Genomic DNA, 24797 nt, shown 5'->3' with positions numbered 1-24797 from the left:
AGGAAAAGGAAGACAGCATAGCATACGCATACACACACACAAAAAAAAAATCAGGCTGGGCAACACAGCGCTGGGAGGGCGTGCAATGTCCCATGAGGAATCAGAGAAATGTAATTACTGGTAGATACCAAATTCCTCTTTTCTCCTTCATCCACTAGAGGACACTGCAGGCTGCTTAGAATGGGGACGTCCCAAAGCTACCCCCATAGGCGGGAGAGGGCTGGAAGCCATGCAACACTGTGCGTCCAAACTTACAAGCTGACGCAGCAATTGTCAAATCTGTAAAATTTTGTAAAGGTATTGTGACCCTTCCAAGTAGAGGCCCTACACACCTGTGATAAGGACACTCCCTTAGCCACAGCCCAAGACGAGCTAACCGACCGGGTTGAATAAGCTGAAATCACAGATGGAAGACTTTGAGAAGAAGCTTGATAAGCACCTTTAATGGCAATACAAATCCAACTGGCTAAATTTTGTTTAGTAGCCGGACAACCTCTCTTGGATGCATCATAGAGTAGAAAAAGTGAATCCGATTTTCTCATGGACTCTGTGTTCTACGTAGATTCGTAGAGCACAAACCACGTCCAATAAAACCATATCACCTGTGAGAATGTAACCACAATAAGCTGGTTTATATGAAAGGACGAGACAACTTTTGGGAGGTACACTGACGAAGCGATAGATGCGAAACGGCCGTCTGACCTTTGAACCCACCGTCAAAGCAGCGCGTACCAGATGACTGCTGACGGCATGTGAACCTCTGCGGCACTCTGACACAGCACGGGTGATGTGCGCCTCTTCCCCTCCTGACACGCTGATACGGGTTACCTGTACAATGCTAAGTGTCAACCGACACTTTCAGATATTTTCCGGCACCCGTGCCGCTTTCCCGACACGCGGATACCGGCAACCTGTTTAATTCAGTATTTACTGATAGTATCAGGTAGTCCCCGACACCCGTGCAGATTCCTCTCTTTCCCTCCGGCTAAATTTCTAAGGACACTGCGCTGCGGACACACGCCAGGCAGTCTGTCCACAATCTGCACCCACTTTATCCTGGGATATCCCGGCTCTCTCTGACGTACCGCTCACTCTCCACCACTGCCATAGGCAAGTGGGGAGCAGTAGCGTACAAACAGGAGAGGGGATTCCCATACTATCGCCCTTCTCTATCTCTGAGAATCCCTGCACCCGCCTAAGTATCGCTCACCCTCCACCTCTGCTGCTGGCAAGTGGGGAGCAGCAGCATACCACCAGCGGCCAGGGATCCTCACTATCTGTCTCACAACTTCTGCACAGATAGATACTCGTCCTGAAAGGGGAGCAGGATACTTCTGCGCTGGTATTTACCAACATAATTCCCTGCGACCTACCCTCCAGGACAGCAGTACTATCCTTCTCAGTCTAACCCTGGTAATCCCCACAGATCCATCGAGAAGAGGGTATTCTTTTTTCACCACTGCTTTCACCCCTACTCCTGTGTCACATCTACTACTACCCTTAACTATAGACCAATAAAGAAATCCTCATTTAGTCATTGTACTAGAAGGATTATATTCTATTAATTAAGGCATGCCGCAGCACGGCAATTGTACCGTGTTTTAAAAAAGAGTATACTACTCTTTTCTTATGCTTTCAAATATTTTGTACCGCAATTCAGAGCAAAGAATATATTAATTGACTTGGAGTGCAGGAACAAATTGTTGTATTTACGAATCATTTTCAAAGTGTTTGATAGCTCTCAGTGAGAGACACAAAAAACAAGTATCTATTGTAACATAAACTGCCTGACAAAACATTTACAAGTATTCAGTAAGCCATCTCAGACCGTTTTTGCAACAGAGTTGCCTTGATTGTTTAAATGGATAAATTGAACATTTCCATGTATCCAATTTAGGAGTGCTGAGTCTGTATGCTGCTAGGAATTGCTTGTTTTTTTTAAATTAATATACTGCCTGACAAAACATTTACAAGTATTCAGTAAGCCATCTCAGACCATTTTTGCAATAGAGTTGCCTTGATTGTTTAAGTGGATAAATTGAACATTTCCATGTATCCAATTTAGGAGTGCTGAGTCTGTATGCTGCTAGGAATTGCTTGTTTTTTTTAAATCAAAAGGGTATTTGGGGGCTACTCCCCTGGCTGTGTTCTTTATAGAATAACAAGTCACTGTTTGAGGCTATCAAACAACTGTCATTTACAAATATGATGATATATTACTACATGATTTCCTACTAATTGCTTGAATTTATTTGCGGTCTGCAATAAAAATATACTTTCGTATTTGTTGCTATTTGGTTACCTCTAAAATCAACCAGAAGTTAGTCTTGTTATTTTGAGATTTGGAAAACAAGCCACTTTTCTGGGAAGTAGATGTACAGAATACATATTTCTTTGCTATAAACAGTGAAGGAAGTAACATATTCTGTATCCGTTGCTATTGGTTACTACCAGAATAACCATAGCTAAGTATCTCTACTTTACTTAGAGGATTATTGTACCACTGAATGGTGGATATATGCTGCATATTATTACAGCATTATATTGTCCACAAAACTACGTGTTTTATGTTGAGTGTGTTTTTGTATGTCCTATTTTATGCTTAAAATAAGTTGTATTACATTAAAAGCTAAGTTTTAAATAAAATTTCAAAAGTAGTGCCCCCACAAACAGAGAGTACTTTTCCTTTCTCCTTTTCTAGTACTGTGTTTACTCTCAGGGGAGCACCTCCACCTGCTATTGCATTATATTGACCAATACAGCACCTTATTACTAATATTGTGGAATTTGTACATATTTGTATCTTTATAAATTTGTAATTGTGTTAGTAACCTGTGCAGCGGTACCTTCCCAAAATCCCCTTTCCCCCCCCCCCAAACAACTTTTGGGAGGTAGCCTGGGTGGGTGCGTAACTCCGCCCTATCAGCATGGAACACTAGGTAAGCAGACCGGCATGGTAGGTCCCCTAGATCGGACACCCGTCTTGCCAATGTTATCACTAGTAAAAATACAGTTTTCCAAGTTAAAAACGTAAGTCAACGACATCTAAAGATTCAAAAGTGTCCGATTTGAGGAAAACCAGTACCAGAGTCAAATCCCACAGTTCTAAAGGTACTCCCTTGAAAAATGTCTGGACTTCTGGTCAGGCGCCTGTGAAAACACGGACAAAGCTGATACCTAAACTTTAAGTTAGTTAAGGCGAAGACCAGCAGCAAAACCAGTTTGCAGAAAACCTAAAAGGCGAGACAAACCAAACACCATGGTATGATGCTGGCGATGCTCACACCAAGCAACATAGCTTTTCCAAATGCGATGTCAATGAAGTGAAGTAACTTCTGTTCTGGCCCTTAACATTGTCGGAATCACAGAAGAGGGAATACTGCGTCTTCTCAGCAAGGTGGTCTGGGAAGACAAATGGACCTTGTTGAAGTAGATTGTCTTGTAAAGGCTGACGCCTCAGGTGGTCCACGAGGACGAGGTGGAGATCTCGATACAACTCGCTCAGAGGCCAATCAGGCGCAATCAAGATCACGGAAGTGAACTTTCTTTTGATGCGTTTTAGTAGACATGGTAACAATGACAGTGGAGGGTACAGGTATACCAGCGTGCAGTCCCACGGGACTGAGAGCGCATACACCACCACTGCCTCGATCCTGAGTCTGCGAGCAGGACATTGGCAGCTTGTGGTTTAGTCTGGAAGCCATCAGATCTATCTGTGGTACCACCTAACGTGAAGTCAGAAGATGAAACACCAGGTGTAAGGCCCACTCCCCTGGGTGCATATCTTGATGGCGGAGATAATCCGCCTCCCACTGCTGACAGACTTGTTGCATAACGCTCAGGCCAGTGAAGGATGATGAAGTGACCCTTAAGGAGATTGGATGTGTTCAACCACCAATGCAGGGATAGACGCGTTTCCTTTTCAGAGTTACCATTCAATACATATGGAGATGGGAGCCCGTCGACTAATCAAGTCCCACTGAAAAGTCCTGGACCAGTAACAACCGTATGGAAGCGCCTCAAAAGGAAGATCCCATTGTGCCCATGAGTCGTGTACAAAGGTAAACTGAAACAGCCTTGTGCACTAGCACTTGTTTAGCCAAGGACTGCAGGGATTGCACCTTGTCCAGAGGTAAGAAAAAGGTGTTGTCTTTTTCGTACCGAGAATGAGACCTAGACACAATTTCCTTTTGTGATGGTGTTAACTAGGTTTTTTTTTAATTTGATGATCCAATCATGCTGAACCAAAAATCTGCACGTTTGTATGCCATGTGATATCAGAGCTTCCTCTGATAAATCTTTTAAAAGAAGGTTGTACAGATAAGGCACTATGGTGATGCCCCCAAGCAATTATTTTGGTAAATATGCGAGGTGCTGAGGAAAGACAGAATGGAAGATCTTTAAATTGGAATTGTAGATCTCACACTGCAAATCTGAGATACATTTGGGCACTTATTCTGGTTCACTCCTAAAGGCAAATTTATTCTAAAATGGACAAAATCATGTGCACTGTAGGTGGTGCAGACGTAACTCATGAGAGAGAATTAGATATGGGTGGGGTTTTACTTTAAAGTGAGATCTATATTGCAGTGTCAAAATAAAGCAGTCCGTATGCTGCCTGCACAGAAACAAAATAACTCACCCAAACTCTCGCAGCACATGTTCAGCCTCCCCTGCAGTGCACATGGTTTTGTCCATTTGAGAAGGAATTTTCCTTTGCGAGTGAACCAGAATAACCCCTCTGATGTTGCTCCCAAATTGGCACATGGAGATAAGCATACTTTATATCCATGAACATTAAGAATTCTCCCTTTTCCAGGCTGCCAATCACTGACTGGATGGATTCCATCTTGAAATGATGGTACAGAATCCTCCAAGTGGGACAGAACCCCGTCATGCCACGGGCTTGTCTGTCGGTTTGGCATCCTGTCGACGAGAGCTTGCTGCCATCCTGGACCCCTACCTCTTCCACCACATGAGTTACCCCTGGACTTACCCCTGTATGCTGGAGGCCCTCAAAAAGATGGACCGGAATAAGAACACTCAGGGGCTGGGGTAGAAGGCAGAAATGGAGACTTACCTCCAGTTGCCTTTGAAATTAACTTGTCTAATTACTGGCCAACATGCCCTTAAAAGGCAAGGCCTCAACTGTTCATTTAGTTACTGCTTGCCAAGAACGCAACCACAACGTGCATGTTGCTATAATAGCAGAGGCTGATATTCTGGACCCGAGGTCTGCGATATCTGCTGAGGCTTCCCCCAAATATACCGTTAACTCTCCGATATGCTCAGCCAGAGTGATCAATTCAGAGGCAGGTTGGTGATCTTGTAGGCCCTGAGCAAGCTCAGTAGCCCATTTTTCCATGGCTTTGTTTACCCAAAACTAACGCAGGCCTGAGAAGGATACCTGCTGTAGTGTAAATAGTTTTAAGCATGCATTCTAACCTGCTGTGGCATCAAGAATGGGCAAGGTAGACTTTTTGAAAGATGCGACACAGACAAGTCTTTCCTCGGGGGAAACAGGTATAAGGTTTCAAACTGTCTGGAAAGTTGATACTTTCTATCTGGTGGCTGTTCTAGTTCAGGAAAACAAAAAGCCTGCCAGGGAGATTTTCCAACAACAGAAACCTGCTGTGGAGGCTCTGCATCCACCACGTTAAGGGTTAATCTAACCGCTTTAATGAGTGCATGAACACCCTGAGAAGGCTCTTCCTGTGTAGGTTCCGCTACCTGTACTGGCAGCGGTTCAGGGTCAGAGCCAGAATGAAATTCATCCTCCTCATGGAGAAAATATGCATAGTCAGAGCTACCTGTCTGTAACCAAGCTGGGACAGCCTCTATCTTTGAAGACCGGATTGATAACGGATTTAGATAAGGAGTCAACTGACAACTATGGCAGTTGCCCATGCAGGCTCTGTGCCTAATGAGGCAATTTGAGCATGTAAAAATCTGTCCCTGCAGGAAGCTGCTAGTTCCACAACCAGATCAGACATAATTGAGTTAAATACATCCCCAGCAGTAGAAATGTTTGGGACTGAAGTTGAAAGGACCTTAGAACAGGACTCACATTGTGTAAAGGCCCCCATACATTAGGCAAGTGGACCTAATAATCAGGGAGCTGCAGGAGGGAGCTGTGAGACTATCAGGGCGGGGGGACGGGACGGTGCAGGGAATGAAGCCACTGCCGTCAGCGGGTGCAGGGGGGCGGCGCAGGGAGCCGGGCAGTAGAAGACGTTGCCGAGCAGTGGTGGGAGCAAACTCTGCAAAAGTACTAAAAAAAAAAAAAAAAGCACGGTACTTGTTTCCTAGCACGGCCACACCGATTTACATCGGGGTGGTCGTGTCGGAAAAATCGGGTCGATCGCATCGCATGCGATTTGGTCGCATGCGATGCGATCGACGCGACCGATTTTCGACCCGATTTTTTAATTGAATGAAATGTAAATCGGGTCCCTGGGACACGATTTTACATTGGATTCAATGTAAAATATTCCCTACACCCCCAAATTTAACGACGTAAACCCCACCCCACAATAGACGCCAACCCGAAGCGTGGCGAGCGCAGCGGTGCGCGTCCTCCGACCTTTTCATTCCCCTACTATCCACGTCGGCGTGGAGTTGAGAATAGAATAGTGTGGCGAGCGCAGCGAGCCACCGAGCCCGAAGCGTGGCGAGCGCAGCGAGCCCCGTGAGGGGACGCGTATACCTGTGAAGTTATACGCGTGCGCTCGCCACGCTTCGGGCTCGCTGCGCTCGCCACACTATTCTATTCTCAACTCCACGCCGACGTGGATAGTAGGGGAATGAAAAGGTCGGAGGACGCGCACCGCTGCGCTCGCCACGCTTCGGGTTGGCGTCTATCGTGGGGTGATGACGGGGACATCTATAATGTGAAATGGGTCATATTGGCCCATTTCACATTTTTCACATTTTTTTAAAGATGAGATGGACTTAATCAAGTCCATCTCATCTTGTGCCATTATAATGGCACAAGACCGACGCGATCCTCACGATTTCAATGTTAAAAAATATTTTAACATTGAAGCCTATGGGGAAATCGGGGGCATCGCGTCGGTCGCGTCGGGACCAATGTTAATGGTCCCGACCGACGCGATGCCCCCGATATTGTACCTTTTCCGGCAAAATGGACCTGATTTCAAAGGAAATCGGGTCCATCGTGTGGATCGTGTACCTTAACTTAAAGGTACACAATCCACAAGATTGTGGCCGTGCTAGGAAACAAGTACCAAAAGCACATACAAAATGAATAGGAAGCCAATGATTGGCTGAGACCTCTCTTCTACTCTTCTCTTCTTCTGCTGCCCGGCCCGAAAGGGGCGTGTGCATCTAATGCGCGCACGCTCCCTTTCGGGAAATGTAGATTAGTTCACCAGGAGCAGCGCCGACGGGAGCTGCTTATCCGTACTTCAACAAATGTTGAATTTTGTACCTTATTTTTTTGAGAGTTGTTTAACAGGCATTTTATATATACCGGTTTACATTTTGTGGCATGTTTCGTAAACATACAAGATTTATCCAAATCAATGCCTTTCTTCTGGACAATATGTTAGGCAAGATATAAAACATTTACAATGCATGAATAAAATGCACTTGCAATAAAAATTGTTTGATAAAGTACCAGTTTTATTTACTGCAACATGGCATCCAGATTTTCTGTAATAGTGGCACGTGTTACTTCTGCAGCATTAACACCACTTTGGGCCTCGGGGAGAGGGGGGGGGGGGGGGGGGGTTAAGGAGAACAATATCAGAGCCAATGTGCTCATCCTTCACACCCCACTCCGACAGTGCTCTTTCTGTATCTCACAAATGTTATGCAAGATACAGTATTCTACAACGCCAGGAACAAGGGTAATGTTAATGTAATTGCGCTTGAGCAAAAAGCACCAACGTCCGTTGAGCCGCCCAAATGTGTTCTCCACCACCATCCTGGCAGAGCCGAGGGTATGGGTGTACCGTATCTGTTCCGGTGTCAGCCTGAGATGCTGTGTGTACCGTTTCATTAGCCAGCTTCTTAAAAGGATAAGCAGCATCTCCATTAATGGGAATTGGTACCTCCACCCCTTTAACAATATTTGACTTCTACAAAGAAAAAACAGGTTTAATATAGGGCAGTGGAACATAAGGTGAAAATAAGGAATTTGGTACTCACAGATAATTCCCTTTCTCCAAGGCAGCAGGGGACACTGCAGTCATCACGTACGGGATAGAGTTGGTGTACTGGAGTTGTCGGCACTTTAAGAAAGTTTAATTGTGGCTGGCTCCTCCCCCCTCTATCCCCCCCAGACCTCAGTCTTAGAAAACTGTGTCCGTGAGAACAAGGTAATAGGGCAGAAAACCGATAGGAGGAGGAGAATGCTAATAGCTAGAGAAAGGTAACACAAGTTAGCCATCAAACAGACAAAGAAACAAAAACTATATTAATATAGATATACAAGCAAAACACACTAATATTGTGTACAACTGGCATGACCCAAAACCTTACATGCCGTAATATGATAACGTTATGTGAAAACTAACGTAAAGTGTAACATGGCAGGAAGACTAGCGCTGGGAGGGCGTGCAGTGTCCCCTGCTGCCTTGGAAAAAGGGAATTATCGGTGAGTACCAAATTCCTTATTTCTCCCTCGGCCAGCAGGGGACACTGCAGTCATCACGTATGGGAATAATACCAAAGCACTACTCCCGGGTGGGAGAGCGCTGGGATTCCTGCAGAACTGCTCTGCCAAAAGACGGATCTGACCTGGCAAATGTGTCAAATTTATAGAATCGGGCAAAGGTGTTAGAGCCCGACCAGGTGGCCGCCCTGCAGACCTGCGACAGGGAGGCCCCCCCTTGCTAAGGCCCAAGAAGTGCTAACTGATCTGGTAGAGTGTGCGGTAATTCCCGATGGAACACCTGTAGGCTGCTTTAATGGTCAGACAAATCCAGCGAGCCAAAGTCTGCTTGGACGCAGGCCACCCCTTGCGATCAGCAGCATAGAGGATGAAAAGACTGTCTGTTTTCCTAAAAGGCGCAGTCTTGGTTAGGTAAATACGTAGAGCCCTCACTGCATCCAATGATGCAGAATCCTCTTTGAAAACCGGGATAACAATAGGTTGATTTAGATGAAAGGTGGAAACCACCTTGGGGAGAAAAGACCGGTTGGTCCTCAATTCAGCTCTGTCGTTATGAATAATGAGAAAAGGGGAACGACAGGATAAGGCCCCTAGTTCTGAAACCCTTCGAGCAGAAACCAACGCTAGAAGCATAAGTGTTTTCCATGTGATGTGTTTTAGATCTACTGAATCCAGAGGTTCAAAAAGGTCTGATTGCAGAAATAACTGAGAACCAAGGACAAGTCCCAAGGTTCAGTGGGTGACACAAAAGGAGGTTGAAGCCTCAACACCCCTTTGAGGAAAGTCTGTACTTCCGGTATGACAGCTAACCGGCGGTGGAAGAAGACCGATAGTGCTGATAATTGTACCTTTAGAGAAGCCAAACGCAATCCTTTTTCCAGACCTACTTGGAGGAATTCTAACAATCTAGACAATTAAAAAAATGCCTTAGGAAAACTGTGTTTTTCGCACCAGCATATGTAACGCATCCAAATTCTGTGGTAATGGGATGCAGTTACACTTTTCCTAGGCATGGAGCATCGTTGGTATAACCTTTGAAGGAATGCCCCTCCTTTTTAGCAATTCGGCTTCAACAGCCAAGCAGTTAAATGTAGATGACGTAAGCTTGGGTAGACGAATGGTCCCTGCTGGAGAATGTCTGGTCTTTGCGGCAGAGGCCAAGGGAGGTCTGTCAGCAGGCGCCTGAGGTCAGAGTACCAGGACCTCCTTGGCCAGTCCGGGGCTATTAAGTTTACAGATGTGTTTTCCCTCTTTATCTTTTTTAGAACTAGTGGAAGAAGCGGGAATGGTGGAAATACGTACACCAGGCTGTAGTTCCACGAGATCGACATGGCGTCTACTGCCACTGCTGCGGGGTCCAGGGACCTGGCACAGTAAACCGGAACCTGATGAGTCAGTCTGGAGGCCATTAAGTCTATTTGGGGACACCCCCACCGCAGAGTCAGCTGGTGGAAAACCTCCGGATGGAGAGCCCACTCCCTCGGGTGAAAGTCTTGGCGACCGAGGTAGTCTGCCTGCCAATTCTCTACCCCCGGGATGAAGATTGCCGAGAAGTTTGAGGCATGAGCTTCCGCCCATTCCAGAATTGGGCGGACTTCGCGCATGGTAGCTCTGCTCCTGGTGTCTCCCTGGCGATTTATATAAGAGACTGCTGTCGAGTTGTCTGACTGAATCCTGATTTGACGCCCCCGCAGAATGCTGTGGGCCTGTAACAGAGCCAGTCTGATGGCCCTCAATTCTAAGATGTTGATGGGGAGCATCGCCTCCTGCGGCGACCACCTTCCCTGGAAGGTGTAGTCCAAAGTTACTGCCCCCCAGCCCCGGAGACTGGCATCTGTTGTAACCATGGTCCATACACAAGGCCTGAAGCTGCGCCCCTGAAGTAGATGAGGCGTGTGGAGCCACTACAGAAGAGACGAGCGAGCCTTCTGTGAGAGAGTAATTCTCTTGTGAATCTGAAGGTGTGATCCCGACCACTGTAATAACAGATTCTCTTGAAAGGTTCGAGAGTGGAATCGGCCGTAGGGCAGGGCTTCGAACGAGGCCACCATTAGTCCTAACAGACGGGTACACAGGTGAGCAGAGACCCTCCAGGCCTGTAAGACCTGTCTCACCCTCGTTTGTAACGTCCTTATTTTGTCCATTGGCAAGAAAACTCTTTCCTCGACTGTGTCTAGGATAAGACCGAGAAATTGCAGCCTCTGTGACGGATTGAGTTGTGATTTTTTGAAGTTCATCCATTTTTTACCAGAAAACTGCAAGTTTGGATAGCGTCCGCTACCAACTGTTCTTGACTTTGCGATTTCAGGAGAAGATCATCCAGGTATGGAATGATGTTTATACCCTGGAGACGCAGAGCTGTTATCATGCATGTCATTACTTTTGTAAACACCCGAGGGGCGGAAGAAAGGCCGAAGGGGAGTCCTCTGAATTGGAAATGGCGGTCCTGTATCGCGAATCTGAGGAACCTCTGATGTGGTTCCCAAATTGGGATATGAAGATACGCGTCCTTTATGTCTAAGGAAAGGAGAAATTCTCCCTTTTCCAAAGACGCCCCTACGGAACGAATTGACTCCATTTTGAATTTGTGGTAATACACAAATTCGTTTAAGTGTTTTAAATTTAGGATTGGGCGGACAGAACCGTCCGGCTTTGGCACTACAAAAATGCTTGAGTAATACCCCGTGCCTTGCTGTTGAGGCGGAACAGGGATTATTACTCCTGACGAGAGAAGGGTCTGGATGGATCCGCATAGAGCCAATCTTGCCTCTGTGGAAGATGGGAGCCCTATTGGAGAGAACGTTTTTGGAGGAGGAGTGGTAAACTCCAGCTTGTAACCCTGCGAGACTATCTGAAGAACCCATGCATCCTTGCAATGTGTTTTCCACGTATCTGCAAAAAGCAACAGTCTGGCGCCCACTTTGGGATCCCCCAAGTGAGCGGGAAGCCAGTCATGCCACTGACTGGTCAGTGGGCTTGGGGTCTCTATGAGAGGTGGCGGCGGTGGCCTGCGCAGGTCTGCCTCGACCTCTGCGGCTCCTGAAGGAGGAGAAACCACCTCTTGAACGACCCCGGAATCCCGAATTACCTCGAAAGGAATGAAAAGTAGGGTTAACAAACTGCCTTTTTGGCGCAGGAGCCGAGGAGGGGAGGAATGCAGATTTCCCCCCAGTGGCCTGAGAAATAAGCTTGTCAAGTTCCGGGCCAAATAGGGCATCTCCCAAGTATGGAAGCGCCTCTACTGCTTTTTTGATCTTTGGCTCAGCCTGCCAGGATCTAAGCCAAACAGTGCATCTGGCCAGGACGGCTGAAGCCGAGGCCTTTGCCGCTAGGATAGACACATCAGATGCCGCTTCACCTACATACGTGGAAGCGTCTCTGATGCACTCTGCTAAAGCTAATAGCTCATCTCTAGATGTAATTTGTTCCAGACCCCTAATTAGGTCGCCAGCCCAATTTTCCATCGCTCTGGCCACCCAAGAGGAGGCGAGAGCTGGGCGCAAAATCACCCCCACTGTAGTGTAAATGTTCTTTAAAGAACTGTCCAGGCGTCTGTCTGGAGCTTCCTTCAGGGATACAGCCCCCGGAATGGGAAGGGTAGTCTTCTTTGAGAGGCGAGACAAAGACACATCCGGGGTGGGAGGAGTCTCCCATTTTGCCCTGGATTCCGCCGAAAAGGGGTATAAAAAGTTGAATCTTTTTGACATCTGAAATTTTTTGTCAGGAGTTTTCCAGACTTTAAAAAGAGGATTGTCTAATTCCTCTGAGTCTGGAAAATTTAGAGTTTGCCTCTGCACCCGTCCAAAAATGGATACTTGTGAGGGTACCGATGTATCGGCTATGTTAAGGGTAGAACGAATCTCCCTTATAAGCCCCTCCACGCCCTGGGCGTCCTGATCATCCTGATCATCTGCTACAGGGTCCTGATAAGGATCGTCAGCATTAACGTCAGCATCATCTAAATGTACCTGTGCATCATCATCAGAGACAAATAAAACAGAGGCAACCTTCCTTTTCACCGGACCCGGTGAAGAGGGCCTTGCCTGTGTGGAAGGCAATATAGCCTGCTGTATAGAATCAACAGTAGAAGAGAATTGTGTCAATTGAGATTGAAATACCTCGCTTTCCCTCTTAGATGCTGCTAATTCAGCTGTGAGGTTAGTTAGAACAGCCTGCCATGCATCTGGTATCTGATTAGGGGGCTGAGATACAGGTGACTGTATGAGCACAGGGGGCTGAGGTACAGATGACTGTATGAGCACAGGCACCTGTGTAACAGCATAGCATGTCTCACAAAGGGATACTCCCTTTTTGTGTTGAGTATACTGATCCCTGCAGTTTTTGCAGGTGTATACCTTTTGAGCTGCCTTGGAAGAGGTAGCCTTAGCCTTTCCTGCCATAGTACACTGTAGTATAAAAACGACAGTATTGCAGATAATAGACACACACACACACACACACACACAGGCAGACAAACTATCACCCCCAGGACAGGATGAATAAGTCTGAGGCCTGGCTTCAACAAGGAGAGAGGAGCCACTACCCTCCCAATTGATATTTCAGATAACTGAAATAAACAAACCAATAACCCCCTTATGACTCACAGTACCCCTGTGATCTCCGGGGAGAGCGCTAAGCGGTGCAAGCAGGGACTGGTGAACCAGGTCTGCAGGCCTCTTTATGGAGAGATTCTCGAGCTGAGTAGCGCTTGTGAGCAATGGCACCCACCGTGAGGAGAGAGATAAGCTCCACCCCCTCACACGCGCGTGCTTTTTCGCGCCGCTCCCGGGCGGTACTTTGAAACGAACCAGCTCTGTGAGCTGAGACTAATAAGTCTTAGCAGCCCACCTTGTCAGCGCTGCGAGCACTGCATGCTGCCGCCTGACACACTCTCTCTCTCAGCCAGCACGCTCCAACTGGCCGCCCCCTTGAATGGCGAACAGCGCTGCTTACCCCAAAGGTAGCCTTCCTGGAGTGTGAGGGAAGAGCCCTAGACCCGTAACACTAAGCCGCGTGCAGCTGCGGCGGGTCCCCTGAGCGGCAGCTCAGGTGGCTTGGGTACCGGAGGAAGCACTGCGTGCAGTGTCCATCCGGACTCCTCCAGGATCCCGCGTAGCAGGCATTCATGCCTGTGTCATGTAGAAAAAATTTGTAAAAAAAAAAAAATTCCAATAATAAAAAGGTAAACTTGAGTCTCCCTAGGGAGACCCTGCCCAGGAGACCGACTCCTCCGGGCACTTTTTCTAAGACTGAGGTCTGGTGGGGATAGAGGGGGGAGGAGCCAGCCACAATTAAACTTTCTTAAAGTGCCGACTCCTCCAGTACACCAACTCTATCACATACGTGATGACTTCAGTGTCCCCTGCTGGCAAAGGGAGAAACATGGCGTTATTACACTGACTTGGTACAGGTATATATTTTAACGGAAAATTCATACACAAAAAAAAGTTCCTTTTATTGCAAATCTTTATTCTTCATCTGACTAGGTCCAAATATCCATTGTGCACACAAGCATTACAAAATACCATACACATATTTACCTCCTCAGGGAATAGCCTGCCATTTTTCCTCTCCTCTGCTATCTTGCAAGTCGGAATTGGCCAATACACGGGTATCATGAGCATGAACAGGCCAGCCAATTAAGACATCAGTAAAAGCTGGGAAACGAAGATATAAAGTTTGTTAAATATACTCTATAGCCATGATCTCCAACCTATAGCTCTGCAGCTGGTGTGAAACTACAAGTCACAGGATGCCCTGCAACGGTTTTGCTCTAAAGAAACGCAAAAACTGTGATAGAGCATGCTGAGATATGTAGTTTCACAACAGCTGGAGATCAGTGCGCTATACAGATCATATTGAACCCCCACTCCAAACCTAATAAAAGGTACTTACCAATATTTATGGTCCATTTCCACTTTTGGATTATGAAATGCGTCCCCTGTTGGTTGTAGTAGTCTGCTGCGCTGTCTCTAAGAGCAATTATGGGTATTTGGGTGCCATCAATGGCACCAGCACATTGTAGATATTCACGACGCAGGAACCCAGACAGTCTCATTCAGTCTCTGCCCCTGGGGTAGGGAAATGTACTGGTGATATAAGGAATCCAGGATTGTCTTTGTCACTTCCCACACACACTGTGGAGATGTCTACAGTAAACAAATATGATACTATTGTCCGGTACTCAACAGGGGTGACATACCACCTCAAGACAAACGCCAGTCTCCTGCTTGATGGATTTGGGCTGCCTCCAAAGGGTTGTTTGGCTGGTAAGTGCTGGGGAGAGGAGTTGCAAAAGATAATAAAAGGTGGCACGCAACATCCTGAAATGTGCCAGCCATTGGTTATCCTCAAATGCCTCCAACGTAGCCTAGAAAACCATGTTGCAGATGTCTAGCCCACAGTGGGTGAGCAGACCTACCGGTTACACACAGTATGGACAAGATGCTGGACATAATCAAGCTTCTCCTCTAGAGTTAGTAATGCCGGCGATTGGCCTCCCTTTCCACCAATAAACGATGCCTCCTTCTCTGCATCTAACACTGTGCAAAGAACACCATGTGAAGCTTAATCCAAGCATAACCAGCTGCATAACACAGCAAATCGACAAGAGCATACAAACTCTTCAGCCTCCACATGTCCTCAGCAGCCATAACAGCAATTCATTGTGAGAACTCATCACAGGTCCTTTTGTAGTCAGCCTGCACCTTTGTATGACGTCATTCTTGAGCGCTAGCAAAGTGTCCCATTTTAATGATGAAACAGTGAAACGCTTGAAAAACCTGGCTGATGTGTGAAAGGGGTCTACCCGGGTGTGAAAGGTACCGTCCCCCTTAACATACCAGAATCAGAGGATGAATGTTTTTTTACCTTCTACACTGGCAATAAAACTAAAGATAATGAATGTGAGTTATGGAAGAAGAAGAACTACCCCATCTTAGGAAAAAACACCAATCCAGGTAACACAATCACCATATATCCAGGCAACTATACTTGTTACTGTTCTAATGTCACTAAGGGGGTAGATCTGAAAACATTCCCGGATGGTTACTGTGCCATCCGTAGGTATGTAACCTTACCCATCATGAAGAAATCCCTTGGTGACATTTATTTCATTTGTGGGGACATGAAAATTAGAGCAAAGCTTGACAGTGTATGGAGAGGCGAATGTGCTCTCTCAAAAATCATTATGCCTATCCATATTTTGCCAACAGCCATTGAAACACCTTCACCCCTACCTGACCCACACCCTAGACAAAAGAGAAGTACCCCACTGGAAAGCTTTGACCCACACGTATACATTGATACTATTGGTGTACCCCGGGGTGTCCCAGACGAGTTCAAGGCCCGAGATGAAGTGGCTACTGGCTTTGAATCTCTGCTGCCCCAGGTTACAATCAATAAGAATGTTGCATGGATAAACTATATGTATTATAATCAACAGAGATTTGTTAATGATACAAAGGATGCCTTGAAAGGTATTGCAGAACAACTGGAGGCCACATCACAGATGACATTCCAGAATCGCATGGCCCTGGATATGATCTTGGCCGAGAAAGGTGGTACATGTGTATACATAAACACAGTTGCAGGATGTTGCACCTTCATTCCTGACAATACAGGTCCCAATGGCAAAGTCACACTAGCCATTAAAAAATTAGAAGACTTATCCCGAGAGCTCAAGGAAAACTCAGGTGTCACTGACCCCTGGGCTGCTTGGTTCGGCTGGATGAGCAACTGGAAACATGCCTTAACTCAACTAGGTATCATTACACTTACTGTACTTCTGTTCATCATAATCGTTGCTTACTGTATTTTTCCACTAGGCAGGAGAATAGTTTCCAAATATCTAGGTACCACAACACCTGTTGCTATTATGTATATTGATCTTTCCTCTGAAACCCCTACACCCGATGACTATGCTACATATGTGAGGGAACAGCGTATTAAAAGGAAAAGCACACGTGAGAATCAAATAATTTAAATAAATTATGATTCTAAGAGGGGATTGAAAGGATTTATGCACCATTTTGTATGCTGTTCTCCATCTTGTCTCAAATGCCTTATAGTGAGTGGAAAATTACAAGTTTCTATTCTGCTTTGTGACAGTCTGCTGCTGCTCAAGGCTGCGTTGCTCAAGGTTATTTCCTGTAAGATGTATTTCATATGTTTTCTACAAAAACTGTCTGTTCTCCCATGTCCTTGTATGATAATAACATATATCCCCTAGACAGTAACTGGAACTCCTCCCTGCTACACCCCTGTATCATCCAATCATCTCTTGTCGAGCCCATGCATGCTATACTGTATAAATATGCTGTATGTGTAAACAATAAACCAGTGTTGTACCTTGCATACATGATGGTCTTCTTTTCTGATCAGCATATACAGGGTTAACACTCACGGAGCTCTAAGGGGGGCCACCAAATTGAGGAAGAAGGGATAAAGGAAGATTGGTTAAAGTCCAACTCCCTATCCAGAGGTAGGTTAGAGTCCACCTCAGGAGGTAGGTTAAAGTATCACCTCCTAACAGCTGGGGGCCCGTCCCGGGATTTCGATTTTCGTTCCCGTTGAACTGTTGACACCCATACGTGGTCTGTTGCCTGTTCTCGGATCACGGACATATCGAATCCTGAATCCGTATAGACCTTTACTTCAAAAGTAGTAAAGTTTCAGCTGGTTGTTTTATAGTGTGCACACGCAGATCAGTGATCTGGTACTATATATAAAGAGTGACCTAAGGGGTCCGCTCATTAGTCACCTCAATTTGATCGCCCTTTTTTCTATATGGCCATTTCTTACTATCCTTTTTTTTTTTACAGTATAAGTTGTATTACGTGTAATATCCTTGTGTGGTTGGTAAGTGAACACACATGCGATATATGTATTTAACTTGTACATCTTGTGCGGTTGGTAAGTTGACGCACACTAACTCTTTCTCTCTCTTGTCTCATTGATTACTGTATGCCAACAGACTTGCGGACTATATGCTCCCCTCTCTTTGGGGTAACGCAACGTGAGGCTTCATATGCAGTTTTCAGGATAAAACCACTTGACTCTATCCACTGTCACGTAGACAGTCTGTGGTTATAACTAACCAATCATAAACATTAATTTTTATGAGATGTATAAAGTGAATACATAATTCACACAGTATTCAGATAAAGACCAACCCTTTCAGTCTGCTGCTGTAGGTACACTCCTGCCTTACTGAAACGGCGCCCCTGGTCTGGATACTAAGAATTTTTCACGCTCTCATATTTCATCCATTCTCATACTTCATCTACGTCTATGTCACACCCCAGACATCCATACATAGGTACTTGTTTAAATTGTAAATGTAGTATCGTCCTCTGGTACCATAACCCCGACAGAGACGATTATTGGCCCAAATTGACATCTGTCATTAGAGAACCCACAAGATTTAAACTCACAACAAAGACATCATCTAATGGCATCGTTTTAGAATCCGTTATTATATTGGGTTGTCATTTGGATACAGGACTTATTGAAAAATACATTGATCAGACATACCCATTTTTCTTAACAGATATACCAATTAACCTTTTCACATATCCTATTATCTGTCCTGAAACTTTAGACCAGATCCACAAGTTACCTGAAGGTAGACAACTACTCTATTTCCTTGACTTTAGTCAAAACCCTGAACATCAGGAACAAATTAAAAGGTGGAGAAAGTTCTCACACAAACATAAAAGGACATAAACTAAACATGGGTTCAAAAATTAGTAAAAATAAAATAATTTCCTATCCACCACCCTTACCCAATGAAACTTGTAAGGAATATGTAGCCCGTAATTCTTCTACAGACTATTTCCTAATTGACCCCTGGGTAGATAACCTGGCAGGTTGGTCGGAAAAATGTAGTCCCAACCCCTTCCCTAGAGACGGCTCTAATTATCCTTTCTTTATGCAAATGATAAAAGGTCTTTGTCTTGGGGACAAAGAAGCCTTCCCCTGGTATACAGGAGATCCCACCTGGGATATGAAATACATGCGTGCAGGAGGTGAACAATGGCTTATTATTGCACCTTTCTGGCATGACACCAATTTGACAAAGAAACAAAAGAAAATTAGAGACGTCACTGCAAAACTCCATAAAATAGAGGAGACTCGTATCAATAAGGAACTTAAAGTCCTTTCACCTCCACCTTACAGTCCAGTATACCCTTCCCTCACGGATACAGAACTGATGGCCGTGGGTCACCATGTGCTACATCCTACCGCACCTCCACCCAAACCAGATCTTAAATTAGATGATAAAAAGGAAACTAATACCGAGGATATGCCTTTGTTAGAGGGAGAAGAGAAAGGACCTTTAGCAAAAAGCACCAGAGTATCAGCAGACAAATCATTAGTTACTACAGAACTTGGCCCGAAGACAACAAAATCTGGTGCCACCTATGATGGCACAACAACTCAATACTGTCCCTTCATGACAATTGGTGACCAATTACTTGTTAAACCAATTGACATAGAAGACCTAAATAGGATCATTAAACACTGCCCAAAACCCTCTGTAACCGCGGCAGGAACCATTGCCTATCTGAAGAAAGCATGTGTAGGCAGAAATTACACCCATGATGACATAAAACTGATTGTCGATAATGTAATCGACCATCACCATGCGTGGGATTGGGATAAGATCAAAAGTTTCAAAAACATTACAACCACGGTAGGAACAGCAAACTACCCCTTAAATAATTCAGACGCAATAGCCACAATGTGGACAGAAATAGAAGCAGGGATGACCAAGATCTTCAAAATGAGGTCCTCATTGCCTGTCGCAGTGGCGTGTAAACAAAAACCCACTGAATCAGTCACTGAATTTTGGAAGAGATTTAAAAGATGCTGGACTGAGGAAGCGGGACTATTTCTTGAAATATTCCCCTTACTCATTTCCACCTTTATCAATAACCTACACCCCTCCATTTCCACGCCAGTTAAACAAAGTATCTCTTCCTGGACTTCAGACACCCTCCAAGAATTTGAGACCCATTTGTATGAAAAGGAGGCAGCTGGATGTTTTGACATGAAAAAGACAATTGTCACAACACACAGTTATCAACAAGACAACAGGGGCCCATCAAATAGACAGAGTAGGGCACCCCAATATGGTCAAAGGAAACCCTTCAGACCACCACAAGGCCCACCACACCAACACCATCGGGCCCCTCTTTACAATAGAGATAATAACACTGGCACAATAGCAAAAGACACAACATGTTACAATTGTGGCCAAGACACACACTGGGCTAGGGAATGCCCATTCCCACCCCAAAGACCACAACAACCATATCGACCTCCACCAGGCACACACAGGTCTCAGCGACCACCATCTTTCACACAAGGGCCACCCAGAGCAGCACGTGGCCCCACACCCGTCCAAGAACATGTACGTTTTAGAGTTGATTGGTCCGACCCCACCTTGTGACGGGGCCCGAAGGAGGGTGTCCTATCTTTTGTACAATTCACCACACACTGGGAAGACGCACCCCTTATCACTTTATATGTTAATGGAAAGAAGCTACCCTTTTTGGTAGATAGCGGTGCCACAACCAGTGTCCTGTGTTCATTACACTATGATGGTGAATTGCAAAAGACTACTCCTTCAATGGGAATCAATGGGATACCCACTGACACTTATCTGACTGACGAACTGACCATACAGTCCATGAACGGACATTACTTAGGAGAACATCAGTTCAGGGTTATTTCAGAATGCCCTGTCAACTTGTTGGGAAGGGATCTTTTCAACAAATTCCACATCTCCATTACACCCTCACCCAAAGGAAGTGGACTTCACGTCACTTCACCACACTTCCTAATGTCCCAAGATTCACTTGATACCTCAATTGACAAAATCAATGCAGAAATTTGGGCCAAGGGTCCCTATGACACAGGCCTCATACCCTGTACACCATACAAAGCCAAACTCAAGCCAGACTCTAGTCACGTGTACAGCAAACAATACCCTTTATCATCAGAGAAAATTGACGGTCTTAGACCAATGATACAGGAGTTTTTAGAAGAAGGCATACTGAGATATGTGATCTCACCATACTGCACACCCATCAACCCGGTCGCTAAGGCTGATGGAAGTATTAGATTTGTACAGGACTTGAGGAAGGTAAATGACCTCATAGTCCCAATTGCACCAATAGTGCCAGACATTAACACACTCATTTCAGCCATCCCTGCAGACGCAGCATTTTTCACAGTTGTAGATCTGAAAAATGCATTTTTCAGCATTCCAATAGATGCAGAGACCCAATTACTTTTTGCTTTCTCTTTTGAAGGTAAACAAATGACTTGGTGTCGTTTACCACAAGGCTATATTGACTCCCCAGTGGTCTATAGCATAGTCCTCCAAGCCACATTGGCACCCTGGCACCCCCCCTGTGGTTCAGTCCTGCTACAGTATGCAGATGATCTGCTACTCTGTAGTCCAACGGAGGAGGCCAGCCGGGAAGATGGTATATCACTATTGAACTGGTTATGTGAATGTGGACATAAAGTGTCCAGAACAAAAATGCAATGGTGTCAAAAGCATGTCAATTACTTGGGTTTTGTGCTCTCTGAGGGAGAAAGGAAAATCAGTCCACAACGCATACAGTCTGTACTGGGCCTGGTCACCCCAGCTACCCAGAAGGATATGCTGTCTTTCTTGGGTATGGTAAACTACTGCAGACAGTGGATTTCTGATTGTTCCTATTACGATAATATCTTGAGACAGTGCACACTCAAAGACAAACCCAAAGTCATACAATGGTCAAATGAAATGTTTTCTGCATATGAAAAGCTCAAAGCAATGTTAGTTAAAAGTCCCGCGCTTGGTCTCCCCAACTATGTTTTGCCATTTCATTTGTTTGCAAGGGACACTTGTAAAACTGTGGCGGGCGTGCTCACCCAAGGTCATGGAGGCAAAATGCGCCCTGTCGCATTCTTTTCAAAGGTAATGCCGGTCACTGTACAAGGAATGCCTGCTTGTCTTCGAGCGCTGGCTGCCTGTGCAATGGTTGTTGAAATGGCTGCCACACTCACTTTAGGACACAACACCATCCTTCACACTACCCACAACGTCCTGTCCATCTTAAAAGGCTTACATACGCAACACATGTCGGCCCAAAGACTTAGTGGTTACGAGGTACTCTTACTAGGTAACCCATCACTTGTTATCAAATATGCTACAAATACAGAAGGACCTGTGCCCATACTTAATGCCCTTTTAGGCTTAAAAGGACCTGATGACGAAGCACCTCCCCCACATGACTGTTCTCTGACAATCGACTCAGAAACTTCACCCAGAAGTGACATGTCGGCTGTACCCATACCCGACGCCGACATAATTTTTGTCGACGGCTCCTGCAGTCGACCAAATGACAAAACATACCAGGCAGGCTACGCAGTAGTTAAACTTCCTCAAACTGTCCTTGAAGCAAAAGCAGTTCCTCTGCAATCAGCACAGGCTGCTGAGCTAATCGCTCTCACCAGAGCTTGTCACTTGTACACAGGAAAACCTGTCAACATTTACACAGACTCCAAATTTGCTTATGGCGTTGTTCACGACCACGGCATGATTTGGCAGCGCCGAGGTTTCACAGGCGCTGATGGAAAAGGCATCTCACATGCCCAACTTATTGCTGACTTATTGCACGCAATCACATTGCCCTCACACATTGCCATTCTCCATTGCAAAGCACATACTGGTGGAAAAGATGATATCTCACGGGGCAATGCCCTCGCTGACACTGCTGCAAAACAAGCTGCTGCCACATCCACATACAACCTCACACTTACCATAATGTCACCACCGTCACTAGAAGACACATACTTACTTACAGAATTACAGGCAACTGCCTCTAACTCTGATTTATCAGATTGGACATACCCAATTCTGCAGAAGAATCCACGGACTGGATTAATCTGCAAAGAGGGGAAACCCTGTATCCCCCAAACAAGTGCCTCACTGTTCATAGCACACTATCACGGAGTAGGTCACCACAGCAAAGTCACGACAACACTGCTCCTCACCAATGATTTTTACATCACAAATGCAAAAGAACTTGTCACCCAATATGTTAGTAGATGTATTGTGTGTCTTAGAAACAACCCTAACAATCCCAATAAAGCAAAACACCAACATCTTGAATACCCCACCACTCCGTTTACTCACCTGCAGATTGATTTTACCCATATACCAGGTACAGGGAAACAGGAATACGCTTTGGTCATAGTTGATATGTTCTCACGCTGGCCGGAGGCATATCCAACAAAGTCCGAAGATGCAAAAACTGTAGCCCGCATTCTCACGCAGGAGATCATTCCGCGCTGGGGATGCCCGCTACAAATCAATAGTGATAAAGGTTCTGCTTTTACTGCCAAAGTCACTGCTGAACTAGTTAAAGCCCTCCAAATAGATTGGAAATTCCACATTCCGTACCACCCACAGAGTTCAGCTATTGTCGAACGCATGAACCGCACTTTGAAGGATAAATTGAGAAAGGCTACTGGGGGCACCTTCACAAAATGGAAGCAAGTCCTTCCTATTGTGTTAGCTGAAATAAGAATGACGCCACAAAAGACTCTAGGTTACTCCCCTTTTGAAATACTAATGGGACGCCCCTTCCCCACCCCCTGGGCAAGGAAACCACTAGTCACACAAGCAGGAGATTTAGAAGTAATCAGAGAAGAATATGTAAGGACTTTAATACACAGACTAGACGAAATTGAACATGAAGTTGTACTTAAAAATCCTTGTCATCCACAGAAACCTACACATCCATTCCAAGTCGGAGACAAAGTTGTGGTTAAAGTCCTTCCACGCAACAAGAATCCAGGTGATTTCTCCTATGGTCCTGAGACAGAGGTGGTCGCTGTGACAAGAACTGCTGTGCTCACCGATGACAACCCAACGTGGATCCACGCATCCAGAGTGAAGAAAATCCCTACTCCAACTACTTTCGACACAAAGGTCGACACTGATCCTGAGATTGACACAGACCGGACCAGTGAGGTACTAACGGGAGTTAATAACTCTGACCTCCTACGAGGAGAAGAATTGCCGGTAGGGGATCCAGACATCGAGGAAAACGGAATTCCTACTGAGGCCGAGAGGACCCTTGAAGGAAATGATTCCCCCTATCTTAGCTCTGCTGACTTTACTCGCTCTTGTTCTTTATAATTTCTGTACCGCAGAAGTGGATATTACCAGTCAGGATGATGTGCTTACCCTTTGGTACAATTCATCTACCACTCGCGTGGCCACTTACCGAATAAACTATGATACGGTCATACCTAGTAACATGTGGTCCATGCCATCCAAATCAGCTCTCAGCCAGACTAAAAATGTATATATTTGTGTCACAGATGATTATTATTGGGGAAATAACTGCAATTATTGGGGAGCAGTGGGGTGGAATTCAGGTATCGACTGGGCATACAAACCCACCTTGGCTGTTGATCGAAAGGATAAGTATGGTAAGCCATTACTTTCTAGGATGACTATCACTAAGGATGACGGTAGATATGACTATTATTGCACTATAAATATTGAAAATCCCAGCCCCAGTGATGCTGGAATGTATGTTCTAGGGGTATGGTGGGGAGGTGGATATGCCAGTGATAGACAACAATTCTATCTCAAAGATATGTTTAACAATCAGGAATACCTTTCCCTCCGTAAGCCACCATCCCCCGCCAGGCCCCAGCCATTATCCCCATTCAAACCACACATAAGTACCTTTAAAGATATGGTTGCTATCAGTAATCCCACATATGAGGACACCATGTCCATAGAGACAGGTTTAGCTGATGTGAATTTTTGGTTAGAATGGATGAAATACAATGCACGACAGACTAACCGAACTGACTGTTATGTATGTGCTAAGTCCAGACCCCACCTTGGTTCCGTCCCCCTTAACATACCAGAATCAGAGGATGAATGTTTTTTTACCTTATACACTGGCAATAAAACTAAAGATAATGAATGTGAGTTATGGAAGAAGAACTACCCCATCTTAGGAAAAAACACCAATCCAGGTAACACAATCACCATATATCCAGGCAACTATACTTGTTACTGTTCTAATGTCACTAAGGGGGTAGATCTGAAAACATTCCCGGATGGTTACTGTGC

The 24797-nt window shown here is 45.4% G+C and overlaps 1 protein-coding gene and 1 long non-coding RNA gene across 7 annotated transcripts in view; both read right to left on the bottom strand.

Moving 5' to 3' along the window:
* Nucleotides 1–24797, bottom strand: part of LOC146069168 (ras-related protein Rab-8A) — a 454991-nt gene that overhangs the window by 326260 nt on the left and 103934 nt on the right. The window lies entirely within an intron of this gene.
* Nucleotides 7673–16244, bottom strand: LOC146069157 (uncharacterized). The gene is made up of 3 exons (XR_014472968.1): nucleotides 14534–16244; nucleotides 14179–14295; nucleotides 7673–8102 (listed from the first exon to the last, which is right to left on the bottom strand). It is a non-coding gene; the product is annotated as an uncharacterized LOC146069157 (long non-coding RNA).

Source organism: Crinia signifera, chromosome 1 (assembly GCF_055691185.1).
Source record: "Crinia signifera chromosome 1, ASM5569118v1, whole genome shotgun sequence".
In the NCBI taxonomy this organism is placed as follows: domain Eukaryota; kingdom Metazoa; phylum Chordata; class Amphibia; order Anura; family Myobatrachidae; genus Crinia; species Crinia signifera.
This window is presented reverse-complemented; position numbering and strand designations above follow the sequence as displayed.